Genomic DNA, 5,000 nt, shown 5'->3' with positions numbered 1-5,000 from the left:
AAGGCAGGAAACGAGAAAATACGACGTTGACTTGCGTCGGGCCGGACGCGTATGAGAAAATTTTTTTTAGGAATTTTCAACGCGTGCGTGATTAGTTTAATGATACCGTCCGAATGCGTGGATCGGAACGATACGCGGTCCGAACGTGTTCTAAACGAATAAAACTCGTACGGTCTCCCGCGCGATCGTCTTAAATCCACGACGAACGGGTCGCGATGCATTACTAAGAGAGAAGTGCACGTCTTCTCGGGACGTTAAACGTTCACGTACCGTGCCGACGGAGAACGAACGCACGAAACGAACGTTCCGTCAACATCTGAACGCACGTAAACGTACGCCCGAGAGAAAACGATGAATCTCTCCGTTCGTTCATTCGAGTTTCGCAGGTTTACCCCTGAACGGTTTCACGTACTCTTGAACTCTCTCTTCAAAGTTCTTTTCAACTTTCCCTCACGGTACTTGTTCGCTATCGGTCTCGCGGTCATATTTAGCCTTAGATGGAGTTTACCACCCGCTTAGGGCTGCACTCTCAAGCAACCCGACTCTAAGGAGCGTCCCTCTCGCCGCGACCCTCCGTCGCTACGGGCCTGGCACCCTCTACGGGAAAACGGCCCCGTTCAAGACGAACTTGGACAGGAGTCGTCGCGACGAGAAAGCGGAACCTCCCGAACACCACATCTCCCGTTATCGATTAAAACAACGGGATTCAGTGCTGGGCTATATTCCTGTTCGCTCGCCGCTACTAAGGAAATCCTGGTTAGTTTCTTTTCCTCCGCTTACTAATATGCTTAAATTCGGCGGGTGATCCTCCCTGATCTGAGGCCAACGATATAAAAATAAATTTGAGGCAAACTCGATATCCGTCAGCGTCCATCGCAAAATCCTCCCACCCCTCTCCTCTCCTCACGCACGTCCTCCTTTCCTCTCCTCCCACCACCATTTTCTCTATTCCCAAGCATCAATCTCTTCTTTCTTCTCCTCACAAAAAATTTTGTAATGAGATTTCAATCAGAGACGAAAACGAGAGAGCCGAGAGCGAGTGAGCGAGAGCGAGCGAACGAGAGCGCTAGCGAGTCAGAGTGAGAGATGGAGAGGCGCGAGGTCGCAATTCGGACGTCGAGTCCGCCTACACACGTTTTCCTATTGTTAATCATTCGTCTGTCCCGGTCATTAGTAGTTTTTCGTCGTCGCCGTTACGTTAAGTAAATTCAACGATCGATGTGTGTGCAAGCGAAAAATCGTTAGATTATTTTATTGAATTTATTCGCGATTACAAATAATTCATTAAAATTCTTCATCACAACGTTTCGCTTCGCACCGTCGTCGTCGTCGATATTAAATAACGATTAATACAACGTCAACAACAGAATAACGAAACCAAGACGACAAAAATTCATATACACGAGAACTCGCTACGCGCACGCTAAACATAACGCGCGCGCCAGAGAGGTTCGACGTGATTATGAAAATTTTGAAATAACAATAAAACATTTTTAGATCCGTCGGAGAGACGAGCTAGCGAAACGCGATTCGTAATCGTAGTCTTCGGTCAGATTTTAATTAAATAAAACAACACGTAACGACGAGTACGAACGCGTAACGCGGAACGCGTCAACGCGACGGATCACGAGCGCGGCACGAGCCACGCAATGTGATTAATGTTTTTTATGCAGCCGGCCCTCAGACAGGAGTGGTCCTGGATGTGTCTCCACGGACCGCAATGTGCGTTCGAAATGTCGATGTTCAAATGTGTCCTGCAGTTCACACTATGACGCGCAGTTAACTGCGTTCTTCATCGACCCGCGAGCCAAGTGATCCACCGTCCAGGGTAATGATTTTCGTTTTTTCTGTAATGTTTAAATAAAAATAAAAAATTTCTTTTTTTTTTTTTCTTGTCGAAAAAAAAAACAATAAATAAATAAAATGTATTCTATGTTAATTTACGAAACCGTCAACGACGACGAGAGAGACACGAGCGAGCGCTCCCGCAAGAACGCGCGCACGCGACTCTCCGTGACGTTTGGACGTGTACGCGACGTTTCGACGTTTTCGCCGTGTGCGCGCGCGCGTTTCGCATTTTATACATAAATATTATAATATTCGAAATTTCGAATCTCAAAATATATAATAATAAACATATAAAACACGGTGGTACAACGCACGCACACACACGTTAAGAAAACTAAAACGTCTGTGAGTTTTTCTTTCGATCACCGCGTTCTCGCTCTCGAGCGCACTAGTGTCACGACGGCAATCGAATCGACACGACGACACACACACACACAACTACTGCATCACACACACACACACACACACCACAAACACAGAACAACACTGTAATTTCGGTGTCAGTAATGGTATTTTGTAGTGCGCGTATAGTTTTATGCGTGTGCTGCCGTGCGCGTGCAGTACGCAGCAGTATTAGATATATAATGTCAGCAGTCAGATTCAATATCGTCGCGACAAACGCGCGCGAGAGCGTGAGAAATCGGATAAACGATAAAAATTAAGAACGATCGAATGTATGCATGCGTATATATATATAAATAAATAAATAAAATATTTACATATCACACACAATACAACACACGTTAATGATCCTTCCGCAGGTTCCCCTACGGAAACCTTGTTACGACTTTTACTTCCTCTAAATGATCAAGTTTGGTCAACTTCCCAACAACGCCGACGGCCGTGAAGCCACCGCGTGTCGGTCCGAAGACCTCACTAAATCATTCAATCGGTAGTAGCGACGGGCGGTGTGTACAAAGGGCAGGGACGTAATCAACGCGAGCTTATGACTCGCGCTTACTAGGAATTCCTCGTTTATGGGGGATAATTGCAAACCCCAATCCCCAGCACGAAGGAGTTTCAGCGGGTTGCCCGGGCCTCTAGGCCAGGGAGAACATGCTGATTCCTTCAGTGTAGCGCGCGTGCGGCCCAGGACATCTAAGGGCATCACAGACCTGTTATTGCTCAATCTCGTGCGGCTCGAAGACGCCGGTCCCTCTAAGAAGAATTTTAATACGTCGTCAGTGAGTTGCGCGACACGAGGCCGCGCACACCTAAATAACGACGCCTATTTAGCAGGCTAGAGTCTCGTTCGTTACCGGAATTAACCAGACAAATCGCTCCACCAACTAAGAACGGCCATGCACCACCACCCACCGAATCAAGAAAGAGCTGTTAATCTGTCAATCCTTCCGGTGTCCGGGCCTGGTGAGATTTCCCGTGTTGAGTCAAATTAAGCCGCAGGCTCCACTCCTGGTGGTGCCCTTCCGTCAATTCCTTTAAGTTTCAGCTTTGCAACCATACTCCCCCCGGAGTCCAAAATCTTTGGTTTCCCGGAAGCTGCCCGCCGAGCCATTGTAGTAACGTCGGCGGATCGCTAGATGACATATTTACGGTTAGAACTAGGGCGGTATCTAATCGCCTTCGAACCTCTAACTTTCGTTCTTGATTGATGAAAACACCTTTGGCAAATGCTTTCGCTGATGTTCGTCTTGCGACGATCCAAGAATTTCACCTCTAACGTCGCAATACGAATGCCCCCAGTTATCCCTATTAATCATTACCTCGGAGTTCTGAAAACCAACAAAATAGAACCGAGATCATATTCTATTATTCCATGCACGAAATATTCAAGCAGCATTTTTAGCCCGCTTTGAGCACTCTAATTTGTTCAAAGTAAAATTGTCGGCCCACCTCGACACTCACCGAAGAGCACCGCGATAGGATTTTGATATTGAACCGGCGTTTTTTAGAACGCCGGCTCACCGACGATATGCTCCGCAAACGTGTCAGTATCACCGCGGATGCGGTGCACCGACAGCGCGGCGCACAAATGCAACTACGAGCTTTTTAACCGCAACAATTTTAGTATACGCTATTGGAGCTGGAATTACCGCGGCTGCTGGCACCAGACTTGCCCTCCAATTGTTCCTCGTTAAAATATTTAAAGTGTACTCATTCCGATTACGAGGCCTCGTAAGAGTCCCGTATCGTTATTTTTCGTCACTACCTCCCCGTGCCGGGAGTGGGTAATTTGCGCGCCTGCTGCCTTCCTTGGATGTGGTAGCCGTTTCTCAGGCTCCCTCTCCGGAATCGAACCCTGATTCCCCGTTACCCGTGACAACCATGGTAGTCGCAGAAACTACCATCGAAAGTTGATAAGGCAGACATTTGAAAGATGCGTCGCCGGTACTTGACCATGCGATCTGCAAAAGTTATCCAGATTCATCAAAATTAACGACTTCGGACGCGAGGCCCTCCGTCGATTGGTTTTGATCTAATAAAAGCACTCATCCCATCACTGGTCAGAGTTCTGATTGCATGTATTAGCTCTAGAATTACCACAGTTATCCAAGTAACTGAGTAAGATCTAAGGAACCAAAACTGATATATTGAGCCATTCGCGGTATCGCCTTAATACGGCTTGCACTGAGACATGCATGGCTTAATCTTTGAGACAAGCATATAACTACTGGCAGGATCAACCAGGGAGCTCTCTTTTTCGTTAGCTCGAAAACTAAAACGTCGCACCGCATCGGGCGTAAAAACGCTCGTACGGCGTGATCGTGTTTAGGTATTATAATAGTATTTATATAATAAACAACTCTCGTTGTTTACTAATAAATAATATCATTAAATATATAAAAATCCATATCCTAGAAAATTTAATTTTTAAGGAAAAGGATAATTATACAAAATCGGTCCACCGAGATTTCGCATAAACCGTTCACGTTAAAACATATAATGTTTAAATAAAAACACCATATGAAATATTATAATTCGTTTTAACGAATAAAATTTCAAAATCGCGCACGGAACGTACAGAATGACGTAAACGACTGAACGAACAGGTGCATTCGTCCGTTTGATTGTTTCATTCTGAAATTAGAAATGAACTAACCGAACGAACATGCCGTCGCATGAGTTACGCATATGTCTCACACGGTGTTACGGCGACCGCAGCGTTTCGGTTAATCTATAATAAATATATT

General features: G+C 45.8%; 3 non-coding genes across 3 annotated transcripts in view; all 3 read right to left on the bottom strand.

The window, feature by feature from the left end:
- The window catches only part of LOC119630876 (large subunit ribosomal RNA), a 4,118-nt gene extending 3,293 nt beyond the window's left edge, over nt 1-825 (bottom strand). Inside the window, exon 1 of the ribosomal RNA XR_005246470.1 lies at nt 1-825. This exon is cut by the window's left edge and continues 3,293 nt beyond it. This is a non-coding gene — a ribosomal RNA (large subunit ribosomal RNA).
- An 849-nt stretch (nt 826-1,674) lies between these two features.
- On the bottom strand, nt 1,675-1,831 carry LOC119630874 (5.8S ribosomal RNA). Its single transcript, XR_005246468.1, has one exon. It is a non-coding gene; the product is annotated as a 5.8S ribosomal RNA (ribosomal RNA).
- A 761-nt stretch (nt 1,832-2,592) lies between these two features.
- LOC119630880 (small subunit ribosomal RNA) lies at nt 2,593-4,500 on the bottom strand. Its single transcript, XR_005246474.1, has one exon. It is a non-coding gene; the product is annotated as a small subunit ribosomal RNA (ribosomal RNA).
- Nucleotides 4,501-5,000: the final 500 nt, after the last annotated feature.

This window comes from Bombyx mori, chromosome 11 (assembly GCF_030269925.1).
Source record: "Bombyx mori chromosome 11, ASM3026992v2".
NCBI classification, from domain to species: Eukaryota; Metazoa; Arthropoda; class Insecta; order Lepidoptera; family Bombycidae; genus Bombyx; species Bombyx mori.
Note: the sequence above shows the minus strand (reverse complement) of the source record. Positions and strands in the feature narration are given on the sequence as shown.